The sequence below is a fragment of the Emydura macquarii genome, unplaced genomic scaffold (assembly GCF_026122565.2).
Source record: "Emydura macquarii macquarii isolate MOO-44397 ecotype Brisbane River unplaced genomic scaffold, CSIRO-AGI_Emac_v2 contig_431, whole genome shotgun sequence".
NCBI lineage: Eukaryota > Metazoa > Chordata > Testudines > Chelidae > Emydura > Emydura macquarii.
The window spans coordinates 6,539,646-6,558,767 of record NW_027130568.1 but is presented as its reverse complement, the minus strand read 5'-3'; positions in this window follow the sequence as shown (position 1 = coordinate 6,558,767).

Sequence of the window (19,122 nt, the reverse complement as noted above, 5' to 3'; positions counted from 1 at the left end):
TATCCAGCAATTTACATTATGGTAACTAACAGCACCCATTTTAAGGCTCCTTTGCACTGCCAAAGAAGTGTAAAATGCCCCGAATATAAATGAGAATCAGGTCCTGTGTCTTTGTGCTTTGAAAGAATTTAACACATTTTCGGTGCTATCACAATCTAAATAAATACAATACTGATAAAAGAGAAAGAATGTTCCCTCTACTGTGTGGATGAAATGAAGGGGAATGTAGCATAAGGAGTTTTTCCCCTATCCAGCACCAGGGCAGGCTTCCAATATAAGGAATTAAGGGGACTGTGAGGAAGACTGGCCCAATCTCAAGCTGACTGATGCACCACAGTTCAAAAGGAGCATATCTGCCAACCAACTCCCCAGTCAGCTACCACAAAAGCTGCCATCTGCAGCATGTGCTAGCCATTGGCATGCACCCTGATCCATTTCAAAGAGCAGCATTACGTGACTCATCATACAGTTTAACTGCCTTCAACTTTTATTCAGTGCATGGCTGGTGCCTCTCCATTCTGCTCCAACTCTAAGGTAGCTCCTACCAGTAAGTTCAGGACTTCTCACTATGGACTTCAATAACTGTAGCTTTACTGAAGTCAATACACTGATTTTAGGCAATCACATTTGAAAACTGTCCAAAGATCCCAAATCCCACGTTGGTACTTGCTAAAATCCCAAGGACTGTTTAATTAAGATTTCTTTTTATATAATTTCACATATGGGTTAAACAAAAAGGGAATGTTTTTATTCAATGGACTTCTGAAAAACAGGCCCTCTCCCTATCACCCAGTATTTATGGCAAAGCAAATTAGGACTGGGGGGGGTGTGTCCAGAGAAAGTCCTTAGGTGCAGACTGGACACTGTGAGACAGAAGAACTCCGAAGAAAGGGTGTATGCCAAATACAACCTTTTTTAAAGTAAAAGTAAAGAGATAAGTACGTGTATGTCCATGGGAAATGGGAAGCTGTGGGGAAAAAAGAAGCACACACATTGGGGGTTTAACAGGGAAGTATTAATATTTCTGGGAGAAAAGAGGTATAATCACTAATTCCAACAAGGCACTTAAGCACGAGTTGCCCTGTTGAAGTCAGCGTGGATTTGATGGCTTGCTGGATCAATGCCCAAGCATGGAAATGGGAATCAAGACATCTGGGTTCTCTCCTTTGCTGTGGTTCAGCTTTTTTGTGTGACCAGGGTCAAGTCACTTGACCTCTCTGAGCCTCAGTTTCTCTATCTATAGGCTGGGGATAATAATGCCTGCCCACCTCATGGGGTTTTCTGGGGCTAAATTAATTAATGTTTGTAATGTGCTCTGATATACATAAATGCAATAAATCACAAATAACCGCCCTTATGGCATTTAATTCACATTACATTTGATTTGTTAGCGGGGGAGTGTACCAAAATAGTCTTTGGGCCCAATCCTCCAAATAGTTACACTCATGACTACCTTTACTTAGGTGAGTCATCCTGTTGAAGTCAATGGGACTACTCAAGTGAATACACTTATTCACATGCACGAGTGTTGTCAGGATCATGAAATTTGTTGTTAACAAAAATATTCTGTAAGCAGCTAAACTGTGTAATGGAAGAGTAGGCTGAGTAAAGACTGTTGCACAATAAAGAATGAAGAGTAGTACAGTTCCTCCATTGCAGAATTCACTTTGCATAGAGACCAGAGGGGAAGATCTATCTTTCAGAAAGGTCATGGCAGATGGTATGAGAAACAAGGACATTTTGCAACACAGCTCATTTAAAACCAGTATTTGCTAAATAAAAGCAGGACCTCTCCTTCCCTTGGTACAAGTGAGATGCTGTTCAAGGAGTGAATTATGGATGGAAGTGAATTATCCACAGATATCTGGTAATTGGCAAATAACCAACTTACTCAAAATTCATATTTTTTTAGATTGAATGTTTGCTGTTTCAGTTAGTAGTAAGAATCCATCTAAAAAGAGCCTTTTGTAATGCTTGAGTTAGATTATCTCATTAGATGAGATCTAATTATGGGAAATAATAGCCTATCTAAATACATAGAAAAAGATCTTGTTCAAGATATGCTTATAATTTAAATTCATCGCTCACATCATAGACTTGAAATATAAAACTGCAAGTCTTTAGTCCGAACACAATGAGAAGTCAGTGCCTAAGTGTTTAGGCAACAAGACAGATAACGGATGTGGTCAAATCCTACTAACGGCTAGTGAAAAGTTGTATTAAGAACCATCATCTCATTGCACAGCTATAGTTTATTAGAAGAAATGAATACACATACAATGTGACTTTTTAAATTGTGGACACCAGCACAGAGAAAACCAAAGGACCAAATTCTTTGCTGGTGTAAATGAGTGTAACACCATTGATGTAAATAGTGTTGTACCACATAATCTGCTGTAGTAAATGGGTAAAACAACTTTTTTTGACTTACTAGCAATCAGGTAATGTCGTTAATTGTATGGACCACACTTTCAAAATATGGCCTACTTTTATACACATGCAACCCTTTGTGCATAATCACTCTAACATACAATTTTTACATGTGTTGTACTTTGTTCTCTTCTGATGGTAGCTAGGTTGCCAAGAGAGCAATGAGTCTACTACAGCCTTGGCTGAGGTCTGAGTCTTTTGTCTTAGATAGTGGAAGTTCATGCATTAAGACTCAGAGGCTCCAGGTCAATCCCTGGTGCTGTCAACCCACCATAGTATTACTTGGACACACAGATTGTGTATGTAAAGTCTAGCAAACTCCCATTTGGCACAAATGAATTTAGTATGAATAAGATATATAATTGATTGTGTGCAATACCTGCATGTATAAGTACTTTGTACAAGCACAAAATAGAGGCTGGTTTGTCTAAAGCTATCACCCTTGCATGCTCCTGAAGGCCACCTTGCATGTTCTTGAAAGTTGCAAACCCTACATTTATGAGGATATATTAAATGTTTGTTTGTTTTCCCCCAATTCCCAGTGATATTAAGGCTAACTTTTCTAAGGGATCTCAACCTAACCTTTATTGTGTGTGTGCAGTTTTGTGCCCACAAAACACTTGGGTGTGCTGATTTTGCACAAACAGTCATTGGTGTTCATGGAGAATGTATGAGTGTAATAGGGTGTCCTGGGTCCTTTAAGGCAGGCTACTGACTCAGTACAATCCTTTTTAAACAGAAAGATAGTCTGGGGTTTGTAGGTGCTTGTGAGATTGCTGGAATTATAGGTTGCACATGGAATGCTGGCTGATAGGGTGGGGATAAAATAAACTCCATGTCCTTGTGAGAGAGACCACAGGATGTAATAATTTTCCCTGTTGAAGATGCCTAGAAACAGCCAGGTAGTTAAGGGAGACAGGGAAAATGTACAAGTTTGAGAAGAGGTTGAAGTAGAAGGGTGAGGAACACCAGGGATCATGAAGTCTAAGTGATGCTGATACACTTGGAGAGGGAAATATAAAGTGGATGATCTTGGAGTACCTGTCATGACCCAAGAGCCTCAAACCCAGGTCCACAAGTCAAGCAGCCCTATTTCAACCTTCCAGTTGGCAGCCTGCTGGCAACTCAGTTTGGATTCTGCCTCTGACATCCTATTTGTGGAATCCCAGAGAAGCTGATTGGCCCACTGGCCCTACTTAAGTCAGCAACAGGAACAGGAAGCTGTTTGAACAACTGAGATCTATGGTGCTCTGGACTCTGTACTTTGCACCTCATGCTCCCACTCTCGCAGCTTGGCTCCTGACCTCTGACTTGTGGTTCTGGTCTCCATTTTGTCTCTTGCTTCTGATCTCCTGGTATCCTGACCCAGCTGACAATCAATTCCTGACTGTGGACTCTGGCTCTGAACACTAGGTCTGGCCTTGGACTTGACAATACTCTGAAGAATGGTGAAAGAGAAAAACTACATCAAAATGAGGAAACCCTGATAAGGAAGAGAAGGTTGCACAGAGAAGGTGAAGTTCTTTGTGAATCTCTGCTATCAACAGGGGGAAGGTTGTACAAATCCTGAAGGAGGGCTGTGGCCCAGAGAGAAAAGAAATGGGCAAAAATTCCATTTTGTTTTGTTTACCTCAAAAAGGTGACTTATTTTTTTGGTTTGGCTAAAGACCTACCCAAACCAGAAAAGACAAAATGATGCAGCAGTAGTACCTGATGATGGCAAGGTAAAACACCTCCCTACAATGAATAATCCTGTTTGCTCTGAATTTTTATGCTTGATTTGCACATGCAAATGAGTTTTGCATGTAAATTGTTTGTTCAAGAGTGTGATCCCAAGTTCCAAGTGCACAAAGGGAAGCCTCATTTTGGAAATCTGGCCCCTACAGATTATAAAGGTCTCCTGGGATCCAATTTCCTTCTGAATATAGCATCCAAAAGAGCTGCCACTTCTGCAACTTAAAATTTCATTGTGTAGTAACACAAATCCTGTTGCACTGCAATAACATTTCCCATATTAGAAATAAAAATTTAGATTTGCCATAATAAAATTGTTCCTTTGTATGCTACCATTGCTGCTCTTACAACATTAGTGAAAGATAATGAATACAAAAAAGGATGTGTGAAATAGAATTCTGGGGAAATCAAAAACACTCAGACTCAGTGCTCAGTTTACATTCTACTTATAATTCTTCTGTTGTCTGTCTGTCTAAATAATAGCACATGATAGCCATGCATACGTTAGTCAAGACAAACACATCTTCGGTGTGCTGAGACATTTTAAAAAAACATTTGTACTTAAACTTCATTGATACTTGCACAAACCTGCATCAGCATGAACGCACTGAGGAGATGTTTATGCAGTGGTGTCTTAGGAAGCTGCGACTCCAGCGATATTTTGGGAAATGGGTTCCTTGCCCAAAAACTACAGCTGGTGTGTGAGTGGGAGAGTAGCACCTGAGTCAGGTGGTCTGATTCAAAAACAGAGCACTCCAATGGATAATCTTCTTCCTGGAGCAGTAACATACAGTGTTGCCAGCAGTCTCAATTTTTTTCTTGTCTTTGTCTTTCTTAATGTTCTAGTTCCTGGATTCATGTGATTATGTGATAATCTCATCTTCTATTTAAAACACAAAGTGAGTTTCTAGCCATCATGCTCGCAGGGAAAAGTTTGAAAATATGAACGTTAAAGGCTCAAAAGCCAGAAGGCAAATAAGAGTGCTAAATTTATTCTATTTTTTAATCTCATGATTTTAAAGCCATATCTTGCAATTCTGAGGGGCCTGACTCATGTTTTTTGAGTGATTAGAGCTGGCAGTACTACATGAGCAAGTCAGATACCAAAGAAAAACATGGGGGAAACTGCAGAATCAGATATTTAAATTTTCTAGTACATTATTTTTAAATCATCTCTTAATTATATATTTTGTGGACTGGCTTAGTGATCTCATTGATGAAGAATCTTTGAGCCCAGGTGTATTTGTTTATTTGCAGAAAACTACATAGGCTGGTATCATCTCCAGCAAGGGTTAAAGTTTAAAAGGGAGTGGGATGTATAAAATATCACAGCTCTCCCTTGTGTGGTAAGAGCAGAAAGGCGCTCCCTCCCTCATGGATTCCCTTCTTGGTTGGTGTGGTAACAACTCCCTTTCCTGTTTCAATCTACTTTAACCAATTCTCTTTGCTCGGTGACATCTTTGTATTTATTTTAATATGCTTGTTACAGTAGTGCCAAAGGACCAACCAAAAGTGTGGCCCCCTTGGACTTGGCACTGTACGTACACGCAATAGCAGTTTTTGCCCCAAGGAGCTTACAGTCTAAATAGAACACATAGACACAAGGTGGAGCAAGGGGTAGAACACACCAGCAGAGTGGACAATACCAAGGCAGCAAATGGCATGTTCCACTATTTATTTATTTGGGGAGGGTTGTTAGGAGGGAATCAGCTAAAAGGAAAAAAGTGGAAAGGGTGAGGAGGGACAGGGCAGGAGAAGAGGGATGGGTATGGAGTGAAGCTGAGGCGAAGAGAGTGTTAGGGAGGAGGAGGGGGTAGCAGGAAACTTGGAGCCAATCAGCACCAGGCAGAAAGTTCTCTGAACTTTCTGAGGTCTCTGCTCTGGATGCTTCTGCCCCTACTGGCAGGAATCTCCAGCTGGCTCCCCTCTGCTTTTTTGTCCCAAGCCCAGAAGATGAGGGAGAAGGGGGACACCACATGGGTCCTAATGCCCACAGGGTGTATGGGTGTCTCCTCTACACAGTGCTGAGGGGAGGACCGGCCCTATCTGAGCCCCATTTTACCTTCTTCCTTCAGTGCAACATTCCCGGCTTTGGTTGCTGCTGCCCCTACTGTCTGGAGTCTCTGGCTAGCTCTTCTCTTAGTCACCATCTCCCAATACTTCTGGTTTATCCTCCATTCAGGTTTCCTGCTTGTAGGTGCATCCTTGTGCAACAGCACTCATTTGGTTTAAGCATTGTAATTATTGTGGAATGGCTTCTTCTAGAAGCATTATCATGATTGATACATTTCACTAGCAGAATTTTAACATGGTTTTCAAGAACTTAAGTTACAACTAGCAGCAAGGACCTGGGGCTTTCTGGGTTCCATTCCTTGCTCGGCCATAGGCTTTCTGGCTGACATTCAGCAGACATTTACATTAATTTAATGTGTCTGTGTCTCCATTCTTCATCTGTAAAATGAAGATATTTCTCTCTGTCACAGAGGGTGTTAAAGCACAATTCACTATTGTATTTGAGGGACTTAGATATTATGTTGATGAGTACTATAGAAAAATCTATAAATAATAAAACAGCAAAGTATTTGTCACTGGGATTATAGAGTGTAATCATTTTTAGCCAATTTTTTGATACAAGAAATTTTTCCAGATTATAAAAGTACGGTAAAGCTATTTGATATAAGCTTACACATTTCAGCTGCCTGTGCTCATAGGAGTCCAGTTGTCTTTCAAAGCAGAGTTGTTGTTGCTCAAATACAGCATTAAAATATCTTCAGAATGAATGGTGTGTGAAATCCTTGCTCTAGTCAGAGAGAATGCTACAATGGAACTACAGCCAAGGCATTGTGAATAAGAGACAGGCCATGTGGATGCCATTACGAGGCTTTTAGGGTAGGGCCACTGGGGCCATGAACAGCATGGATCCACTCTCCATAAATCCTCCTTAAAGAGTGTTTAGCTGCCCAAAACTACTGCAGATCAGCTGCATACTTGCTCAATGCTCTAGACGGGGTGTATTCCTACTGCCCCCCATATGATGCCTACTTTACGTGAGGACTATAAATTTTCCCCCTATTTCATAAATCTTTATTCTGGCTTTAGATCTAAATAGGTGATTTATGCAAACTTTTTTTCTTAACAAAAAAGTAATCAAAGATTCTCCCCGCCACCAAATTCCTGGAATAATGTTGCATTTGCTTTTCAAACAGGCACTTTGATCAGGCTGTTTATCAACCAAACCTAAAATCTAATACAAAAGTCAAAAACTCACAAAATTCCCTAACCTGCAAGGTGTAAAGCAAAGCAAAACTATCCCCCACATTCTAAATGAAACAGATTCTGCAACCATAAATTTAATGTGTGGTTGTATTTGAAGAATCTCCTATGATTCCCTAAATGATTTAGCCATTCTCATTCATATAATCTTATTTATGGCATCACTTGGTAGCGATAGCATGTATACAAGATGTGGCCTGCACAGATGAGATGGGGCCCTATCCTGAGATGGCTCTCTGGGCTGTACCACAATATAAGTAAAAATAATTAGTAGTAGGAATAATAGTACACTAGACCTTCTCGGGAATTTTCCATCACAATGATTTTTCAAGGGAAAATACAGTTTCTACAAACAGACTTTTCCAAAATAAATTTTTGATTTTTTTGCTGATTTTTGCCCCCCGTGTTCTGTTGGGGGAAAAAAACCAAACAAAATATTTTTGTTTGGGGTTGGTTTGACCCAAACAGAAATATTTTGGTTTGTTTGATTTGACCCAAAACGTTTCATTTTGAGTCAGTTCAATATTACACTGCATTTCTTTATGCTGGTACATTGCTTCATGGGAGTAGTGGTTCAGATACTTAATATCCCCATTCTCCTCTATGGACCAGGCTCCCTGGCTGGACTAAATCTCCAATGATATAACACAGTCTCCTCTGTGACTGAGTACCGTAGGGCAGCATGGTACTAGTGTGGCTGCAGGTGTGTCATAGGAGGTGTAGTCTGTCTGGCTAGCAAGCCTGGCCCATCAGGAGGACTGGGGGAGTGAGGCATCTGAACTACAACATCCATGATGCAATGCGCCACCAAAGGACAAAGCAATTTGTAGCTGAACTGACTCAAAATTAAAAGTTTTGGGTCAGTTCAAACTGAAATGAAACATTTTGACTTGGGAATATTGACACGATACACTTCAATAGAAAATGCTAACACAAAACAGTTTGACATTTCCGAACTGAAGTTTTCCAGAACTTTTTTGTTCTGCAGATAAACAAGTAAATAAATAAAAATTGATATTTCAACTTTTTGTCCCAATTCTGGCTGAAATATTGGCTTTTCTCATGGAATGGAAATTCTCATTTTTCACTGAGGTCTACAAGAATAGAGTTTGGTGCTTGCTGACCCTATTCCTCCCACATTATTATTGATAGGCAAATCTTTATTTCTTCCTTTGTATAAATTCCCTATCTTTAGCCAGTTTTCTCACCCCTGGTCCTACTCTCTTAATCTCTGATTTATTTTAAAATATCTCCCTCTTTTCATTTGCATAACAACAAGTATTCCCTTTTCCCCAGGCTCTCAACTGGAACTTTTAAAGAGTCTGACCTCAGCCTCCTAACTAGAAAGAGTGGAAGAGATCAAGGAACTCAGTCTGTCCTCTGCAGATACACTATTTTACAATTATAAAACATCCATATATAGGTCCTGCTATCCACAACTCTAAAAAATATTGGCAACTAACTAATTTCTTGAGATTATTGAAGTACTTTCCGTAAAAATGTACACAACTAGGGATAAGTGGCACTCATCTATGTTTCTGGATCTGCCCCAAACACTGGACCAATCTGTGATTTTTAATCCAGTGGAGTTTACCAGGTCTTGGGAGGATCATCCAGTGGTTAGGTCACTAGCCTAGTAGCTGGGAGGCTTGGGTTCAGTTTCCTTGTTGTTCACTGATTTTCCTTTGTGGTGATCAGAAAATTACTTAGCCTTGCTGTGCCTCAGTTTCCCATCTGGAAAATGAGGATAATAATACTTCCCTACCTCACAGGAGTGCTGTGAGGATAAATACTTTAAAGGCTGAAGTGTTTTGAGATCTACTGATGAAAAGCCCCCATAAAAGAGCTAGCTAGTGGTATTATTTATAGAAGCACTCACTCCAGGGGTTTGCAGGTATGATGTCACAGGATGAGATGCATTATGAGACATCATGATGAGATGATAATGATCATCTTTGATCATCAAGATCAATCCTTGAAATCCTACAACTTGAAATTTTGTAGCTAATGGCCTGATTCTGATCCACGTGCTCTATTCTGTAAATCGAAAGCAGCACCAATAAAGTCAGTAGATTTACAAGGGTAGAAAAGCTGGGCAAATGAAGTCAAAAATCAAACTCGGTTCTTTCAACTAGGATGACAACTTATTTGGTTGTACCCTCTAGTTAAGCATCCTTATGTACCGAATTAACCTACTTAGGTCAAGTAGAACCGTGTTTAAAAATTCTCAGCAGTACAAAACAACAACCTGCATATTTTTGCCAGGTTAGTGAAAAAATTGTCTTGTAAAAATGAAAACTAAATGAAAATAAACTATATATAATAATATAATTGCAAGAAACTATCACAATTCTCTAAGAAAATTTGGAATTTCCACATGAGGGAAATTTGTGAAGATTCTAAATTTATCTGAAGATGAAATTTCACTACTTTTTTTTTTTTTTTTTTTTTTTTTTAAGCCTAGAACAATGCCCCCCCCCCCCCCCCCAAAAAAAAAAAAAAAAAAAGTGACATTTCAGCTTCCTTCATCTTTCTGTGGTTTTAGCAGAAGGGGGAATGTAATTACTATTTTTGATAGTTTGATAATTAGTTTGTTTTTATAGGCCTGGTTTTATTCCAATTAACAAAGCAAGTTACCTTTCCAGCTGGCATGTGAGGGTCATACAAACCTGTGCTCCAAGGATATAATGCTGTTGCAGATGTTCTGGGAGTATTATAAACCATGGGAGCAGATACTGAGCAAACTATGGTATAGTCATTATATTATGATCTTATAACACATGAAATAATTATTAAAAATTGTCTCCTTTCATTCTATCTTATACTTCTCTTGCCCTATTTTTTCATTCCTCTTCAATTCATTTTCCATTCTCTTAGAATGTCCTTCAAAAAATCTTCAGCAGAACTCTCCATGGAGCTTCCTTGGTCTTGCTCTACCTTTTATCATAGATGGTATGTCTATACTGCAACTGCAACTGGAAGCATGTTTCCCATGCTTGAGCTAGCATGCTAAACATTATAGAGTAGCCTGGGGTAGCATGGGTGTTGGCTTGGGTACATTCTCTTGGGTACATTCAGGTGCTTAGCCCAAGCTATGAATGTGCTTGTAGATAGACATGCTAGCTCTGCTCAAGATAACATATTAAAAACAGCAGTGTAGTAGGGGATTGCACAGGCAGCAGCTCAGGCGAGCCACATGAGTACATACCTGCCTGAGCTTCAGGGTAGACATACCCATAGAAAATAGATCTATTGTTGTTAAATGTAGCTCTCTCTGAAGCACAGACCTCTGCCTGACGCCTATTCATCATCCTCGCACAAAGATTGATGCAAAGATTGACTTTGTTTCTCTGTAATGTCCATAGTCATCTTACTTGGTCCTTTCAACTCCCTAGTATTCAAGCTGACTTACCAGTTCTCTCACAATTGTCCTACTTCTGTTATACTTATTAGAACAAACAATTCATTCCTTATCTTTAGCTATCTATATCTTCAGTTGTCCCATTCACTCTTCCAATTTCCAGTTTGCACTGCAGCTGACAAGTTGAGTTTCCTTTCTTTGACACGCTCAATTTTTCAATTATTATTATTACTTGATAATGAATCAGAATATTTAGATTCTGTGTCATGGTATTTTTGCCCAGTACTAGGTCTGTACCTTTTTTTTTTTTTTTTTACAAATTATTTGACCTGCTATTAGTTTTTGGCATAGAATACATTTACTTCTATGTTAAAATAATTTTAAGGTTGTGAAGTGAAGCACTTAAAAGTCTGGAAATTCTTGGGATGAGTTTGCCTCCACAAACTTAACTCTGTTTCTTTGCATGTATGCATTATGATAATTCATTAGCTGCATGATCACATGGCATTATTTGTGAAGAACTCCTTCCTCTTTCACACTGCTGGCTGAGTGATCCACTGTAAATGAAGTAGATGTTCCAGATTTATTTTTTCTCCTATTGTTGTGTGGCTCCCCTGCCCTTCACTTCTAATCATCCAACATAAGAATGCCTTTTTTCACTCTATTCAGACTCCAAAAATGCTCATCAATTTTTGCTCAGATGTTCCAAAAAACACAGACTCTTAGGCTGAGTCCAAATATTAAAAAACCTTAGTTCTAAAGATGAAAATTTAAGGAAGTTATATGGAACTGAAAAAAAATCATTCAGAATGAAAATGCAACCTTAACTATGGGTCCTCTCTTAAGCTCGTTGAAATCACTGGCTGTCTTTTCAAAGGCTTTTGAATCAGACTCTACTGATGCCATTATACACTCTATATATTATCTTGTTTAATCTGTTATTAGATTTTAATATAAGGCCTATAATGTATAATATGTTGCTTTACATTTTTAAAGTGTTCAGATATTATTTTGTATAAACTCTGTCCTAAGGCACTGATTCTGCAAAGACTTAAAATTAAGTCTAGCACATACTCTATAACTATATGCTGTGGGACTGATCCAAATCCCTCTGGATTCAGTGGGAATGTTCCCATTGACTTTAGTGCTGAGCTTTGGATCAGGTCCTATGAGTAGTCCCATTAAAGTAAATTGGACTACAATTATTATTTATATTGAAGTAGTGCCTAGCGCCCCAGTCCTGGACCAGGACCCCATAGTGTTAGGAATTACAGAAACACATAACAAAAGGATGGTCCATGCTTCAAAGAGCTTAAACATACCATACTTAAAGTTAAGCACACATGTAGGTCTTTGTAGATTTGGGGCTAGAAAATGTTAGGCATAACAAGAATGTAATCTTGCTTAGCAAGCCTTTACTTAACAGGACATACAATGCTTACAGAACAGATACACAATGGACTAGCAAAGATAAGACATTTTAAAATATATCCATCACTTGTTTTCTTCTCACTGTTCATGAAAATCATGAGAAATGAAATATATAAGATATCTGAGGACAGACTCCAAATTGGGTGCAAGCAAATACACCCATATATTTGCACATACATAGCTTAGCCCTTCAAATACCTGCACCCCCAATTTTCAGCTGTAGCAGATATATTTGCCCAATTAAAAGTGGGACAGACTCTCCAACTGGCCATATCTGTTGCATATCTGGCTACTTTTCACTGATAGAACAGCACAGAGCATCTTGAATGGTGATGAAGATCTTGTCTATAGTGTGTACAGAGATATTTGCATGCACTCATAGCCCAGGTAAGCACTTGAGGACTGATCATGCATTTCTTAAATAGTAAAACTCTCATTGACTTAACTATTGCCCTATCAAAGCCTTAACTAGTCAAGTGCATGCATATAAGAACATTAAGAATGGCAATACTGGGTCAGACCAGTGGTCCATCTAGCCCAGTATCCTGTCTTCTGACAGGGGCCAGTGCCAGATGCTTCAGAGAAAATTAACAGAACAAGGAAATTATTGAGTGATCCATCCCCTGTCATACAATCCCAGCGTCTGGAAGTCAGAGCTTTAGGGATGCCCAGAGAATGGGGCTACATCCCCAGCTAATAGCCATTGATTGACCTATCCTCCATGAACTCATCAAATTATTTTTTGAAACCAGTAATACTTGTGGCCTTCACAACTTCTCCTGGCAACGAGTACCACAGGTTGACTGTGCGTTGTCTGAAGAAGTACTTCCTTATATTTGTTTTTAAACCTGCTGCTTATTAATTTCATTGGGTGATCTCTTGTTCTTCTGTTATGTGAAGAAGTAAATAATACTTCTCTGTTCACTTTCTCAACACCATTCATTATTTTATAGACCACTATCCTATCCCACCTTAGTTGCCTCAGCTATAAGCAAAATAGACCCAGTCTTTTTAATCTTTCCTTATATGGAAGGTGTTCCACATCCCTAATCATTTTTGTTGCCTTTCTCTGTACTTTTTCCAGTTCTAATATCTCTTTTTTGACATGGGGTAACCAGAACTGCATGCAATATTCTAGGTGTGGTTTAGCATGAATTTATATAGTGACATTATGACATTTCCTCTCTTATTATCTACCCCTTTCCTAATGGGTCCTTGTGTTCTGTTAGCATTTTTGACTGCCACGTCACATTGAGAAAATGGTTCCAGAGAACTGCCCACAATTACTCCAAGACTTAATTTCATTATGGTCACTATTACTGAGGGGTTCCATTATATTCAGTTCTTGGACCAGATCCTGTGTTCCACTTAGGAGTAAATAAAAAATTGCTTTCCCTTTGTGGGTTCCAGGACAAGCTGCTCCAAGAACCTGTCATTAATGGTGTCTAGAAATTTTATCTCTGCATCCTGTCCTCAGGTGACATATCAGTTATTTGTGTGTGGGGAGGGGGAGGGTTAGGAATATATAGACATATGAACACAATTGCAGGTGACTGACATTGAAAAATCTAGTCTCAGATATTTTATATGTTCTTCATTTCCTACACCCAACCCAATGGATCATATGCCAATATAAATGGCAAAGACATTTATATACATGCCTAAACAGCAGCCATGATAGTAACTTCATTCTTGGTCAACAATGATAAATGTTCTGTACATTGAATAAGAGCAGGAAATCACTTGCCTTTAAGCCATCCAATCTAAGGTTATTAATTATGTAGTACATCTCATGATCCTGCTAAATTTAGATTGCCTTGCAGGGATCAGTGCAACTTATTAATATCTGGACAAATAATTAGCTAAGAAATGTCTCATGTATATTTTCAGCTGTAGCCTGAAACTTCAACTTTTGTCATTTGGGAACATGAAAAATCTAAAGGTCTGTCAATCACTGTTGGGTAATGAAAACTCAGTTTTGCCACTTTATGTAACTGAAATACAACAAGAAATGTTTGACATTGTTCCAAAGCAATAGTTCAGCACTTATAATGAGAGATCTGAACACTTTGATGAGATGAGAAGAAAGGATGCTTCTGAAACAGTTCAATTAAAATCCCTTTGGACACTGAAACCCCTTCTACATTAAGCAGCTGACATTACTGACCACAGCTGATGGCAACAGGTCTGCTTAAACTAGTGCTGAAAATTGTTTGATTGCTATTATAGGCAAGATAAAGGTGTTTTCAACTTTGTTACAGAAAAGTTGAAAATCTGGTAATTGAGCTTTCTCTCATGGTAGTGAAAAGGAATTCGTCCCATCTTCATTAGCAATGGGATCATTTTCAGCAATGTCTGTGTGGGACCTAAACTAGTGACAACTGCAGTCAACAATTATTCAGTTACTTAATGTAGATGGAATTCAAGAATGTAAATGCTTAGCTAAATTGCAAGCTGTTTATTGCAGGTATGTGATTTCTCTATCTATAAAACTTTATGTAAACTTTTATGATGCTGTATAAATAATTTATTTTAAAAAACTAAATTAAAAGAACATTAAAGTGTGTGACAGGGTCAGACTAGATGGCTACTGAAGCGTGCTACTATTTGCACCCCCCCACTTCTAAAGGTCCCTCCCCCAGCCTAAGGGGAGGAGCCACAAGACCTGGGACTCAATAGATTTCAGGGGACAACTAATGAGAAAACAGGAAAGGGCATGAAGGTCAAAGGAAGGGAACTGGAAGGGGACACCGAGCAGAGAACCTTGGACAGCGCCCACTGCTCCCGGAAGGCGTCTAGGGAACCAGTGGATGCTGCCCAGAGGAACTCTGCCCGGATGCATGAACGGATGGAGGAACGGAAATAGCCCCACAGTCGCAAAGCACCCCTTCAGCCAACCTTCTCTCCCTGGTGATATAGATGGCCACCTTGGCCAGCGCTAGGAGGAGGTTGATGAGGAGGTCCTGTGACTGTGGGGCCTGGATGGGGTGTGCATAGAGGAACAAGTGCGAGGAAAAGTGCAGTCAGAACCTCAGCAGGAGGTTCTGGAGGAGCCAGAACAGGGGCTGCAGCCTCTAAACGTGTACCAGGGTCTCCCTCGTGCCGCAGAAGGGGCAGGAGTCGGGGCGAGGGGTGAACCACACCAAGTACATGCCCATGCTCACGGCTCCGTGAAGGAGCTGCCAACTGATGTTCCTGGCAGGCTGCGGGGTCAAGGTGGAATAGACGCTGCCGACCGGAGGTCCTCATCCTCCATAGGTGGTATCAAGTCTCGTCATCTGGTGTCTGGAGCACAAGCGTGTACAGATGGTCCCTGGGCGTGGTTTGGAAACAGACCGGCTGCAAGTCTAGCAGCCAGCTTGGTGTGTGGGGAGAGGGCGGCTGGGGCGGCATGCGGGGCAAGGGCCCGATGGAAAGCTCCAGAGGGCTAGGACTGAAGGTGGAGCAGGGAGCGCCCTCTCTCAGGACCTACTTGAAATAAACCCGAGCAGTGGGAGGCAAGCCTTTCCTCACCCCCTGGAGTATGCGGCAGGGCGTTCGAAGGGTGGGGAGAGCCCATGCTCCACGCCAGCACCTGGGGATCCACCCAGTCCCCCCAGTCTTAGTCCAGGAGATCTCCGATCCTGGTGATGCCTTCCAGGACCATCCTCTGTCACACCAAGGGGGCCTCCACCACCTGCACACGGAATTGGGGATTGTGTATTAGGGGCTCTGTGAGGAGGTCCTCCCCCACGGCAGCTGCAACGGACCTGGCAGCCGAGACCAACCTCCAGGTCCAGAGAAGATCCTGGTAGAAGACTGGCAGTTTGGAGAGGCCTCGTGGAAGACCTCTTGGATGGAGATAAAAAAGCTGCCGGTTGTATTGGAGCCCTTAGAGATGGAGGAGGAGGGTATGCACCAGCATGCTCCACGCTGGACTACCTGCACTATACAGGAGTCTCTGCAGGGCCTGGAGGTGGAAAGTGTGGGTCTGGCTGTGAAGACAGCACAGACCCTGCCCTCCTTCCTCCAGGGGGAGACTAAGGATCCCTGCAGAGACCCAATGCAGTCCTGGCCAAAAGAACTTCAGAATACTCTTCTGGAGGTGGGCCAGGAACTTCAGGAGTGGGACCAGGGTGTTGAGCTGGTGCCAGAGAATGGACAAGACTACCTGGTTGAGCACCAGTGCCCTCCCCCGAAAGGAAAGGCACCAGAGCAGTCCTGTCCACCTTTGCAGCCATTCAGATACCCTGTCCTCTAAATCATGCCAGTTCTCCGCCGGGGAGGGATGGGTGGCAGAAAGATAAGCGCTCAGATAGAGCAACGGACCTGCGTTCCACTGGATGGCTTGAAGCGTGGGTGGGAGGGAGCTCATCAGCCACCCGGCCCTTACCATCAGGCCAGAGCTCTTGACCCAGTTGACCCAGGTGGAGGAGGCCGCCGTGTACACAGCCAGGCAGGCCTCCTACAGCACCATGTCCCCCAGGTCCTGCACCATGAGGAGTACATTGTCAGTGTACACTGACAGGACCAGCCTCAGCTCTGGCTTATGGAGCACCAACCCTCCGGCAGAGGAGACGGAGGAAGGGCTCAATGGCCAGAGCTTACAGCTGGCCTGATAGCGGACAGCCTTGACACACTCCTCACCCAAAGCTGACCGGTTTGGTCAGGGTCCAGTTGAGCCTGACCAGGCACTCTGCGGAGGCGTACAGCACCTGGAGAAAGCCCACAAAACAGGGTCCGAAGCCAAACACCTGCAGGGTGCCCAGGAGATACCCGTGGTCCATCCTGTAGAACGCCTTCTCCTGGTCCAGGGCCAGGAGGGTGAATGACAGACCATCCCTACACCCAAGCTCCAAGAAGTCCCGGACCAAATAGAGGTTATTGAATATGGTATGGCCCAGTACGGTGTAGGCCTGGTCAGGATGGACCACATCCCTCAGCATAGACCCCAGCCTCAGCGAGATGGCTTTGACTATAATTTTATAGTCCATGCTGAGGAGCGAGACGGGACGCCAATTCCAAAGGTCATGGAGGTCCCCCTTCTTGGACAGCAAGGTGAGCACGGCCCACCTGCATGAGAGGGGGAGCACTCCGCTACCTTCAGACTTGGCCCAGACGATGGTAAGGTCTGGGACGAGGACGTCCCAGAACACATGGTAGAACTTCACGGCCAGCCCGTCCTTGCCCAGAGATTTATTCGTGGGCCTGAGATGGAGGGCTTCTGAGAACTCGGCCAGAGTGAGAGGTAGCTCCAGCTGGTCCCGGTCACCTGCGCTGACCATGGGGAGTTAGTTCCAGAGCACCTTGCAGGTGGTGGCTTTGGTTGGATGCGGGGAGAAGAGGCTAGCGTAGAAGGCCCTGGCCCTTCCACGCATCTCCGCCGGATCCATGAGGAGGGCTCCGTTCTCTGCTTGAAGGCAGGTGATATGCTTTTTGAACTCCCTCCATTTCTCCAATGTGTAGAAGAAACAGGAGCCGCGATCCATCTTCCGAAGGATGCAACTTCCCCCACCACCACAAGAGCAAAGATGGCACAGTCACTCAGTAAGCAAACACCAACAATGAGCAAACCCCCTCCACAGTGTCCTGGAGTGGTCCTGAGCACTCCCCCCGCAGCAGTGGTGGTCCTCCTCCTCACAGGCAGCAAAAGCAGCAGCAGCAGGCTCCCACGAGGTGGCGGCAGCAGCAGCAGAGACCAGCCAGCCAGGAAAGGCCCCACACAGGTGGTAACAGCAATGGTGGGGCCACTTGCTCCCTAGCAGGAGGCAGGCCAGCAGGACCCCCAACAGCAGTAGCAACAACAACAAGGGATGCAGGGGGGCTGGCCCCCACAAGAGAGTGCTATCTCAAGGCCTGATGTATCAGCCCCAGGAACAGCAATTCCCTTTTGCCCTTGTAGGTGAGCAGGGGTTACTCCAGGTTAATTAAACCAACTGGAGCCAATCAAGGATCCACCCAGTACTTGTTAAAAGCCTCCCCTCCAGAGAAAGGGTGTGGCTGGAGTTGTGAGAGCGAGGTGAGCTACTAGAGAGTGTGTGAGCAAGCAAGACGCTGTCAGAAACTAAGGCGCTTTAGGAAAAGGAGCAGAATGCTGGCAGAAGAGAACCCTGCAGACTCGGGGAGGGAAAAACCCTGCCTGAAGATGGCAAAGGACCTTTCTTAGGCCTGGAAGCCTGAGGGTAAAAGATAGAATTGGACATTTGGTTTGGCACTACCATGCCCAGTAGGGTTGTCAGAGGTCAAGAACCTCCCCTGGCAAGGAAGCCAGGAAGGGCCCCTGTCTCAGCAGGGTCCAGACATTGTCAAGGGGCATGGGGAAGTAACCCAGGGAAGCTAGCTGTTTCCTAAAGCCACAGCATGAGGCTGTTATTTGTAGGGTTGGGCCCAGAGTCGAGGGTGGGACTGCCCCCCTATCCCCTACTGGATGGGGCAAGAGCCCCAGTGAAGAGGCAAGGGTCTCTGAGAACCAGAGACAGGATTGGGACCCATCAGGGAGTGGCCATCTTAGATAGGCTGTATTACCCTCCCCCACAACTAGAAGGTGGAAGAACACTAAGGGGTGAAGCAGTTCCCTGACCTACTGATAGAAAGAAGCGCTGGACCCACCAAGGTAGATGAAGAGCTTTGTCTCTGGAAAAATTTAAAACTTAAAATTAGGGAAAGCCTGTACAACCCTGGGGGAGTGTAATGTAGTGGTTATACACCCTTCTGTCCTTGAGCCCCTAGTCAGCTCTTTTCTCCTACTCTGCCTCCTTATACCTTGACTTATGTTCCCCTCTCTCTGCTCCTCCCAACTTTCTGGCTCCTGCAATACCTCCCTATATCTCCCTACAGTCAGTTCTGATGCCACGCTGACCCCTGGCTGCTAGGAGGAGTAATTGCAGAGAAAGTACTACTTAGTCCCTCCAGCC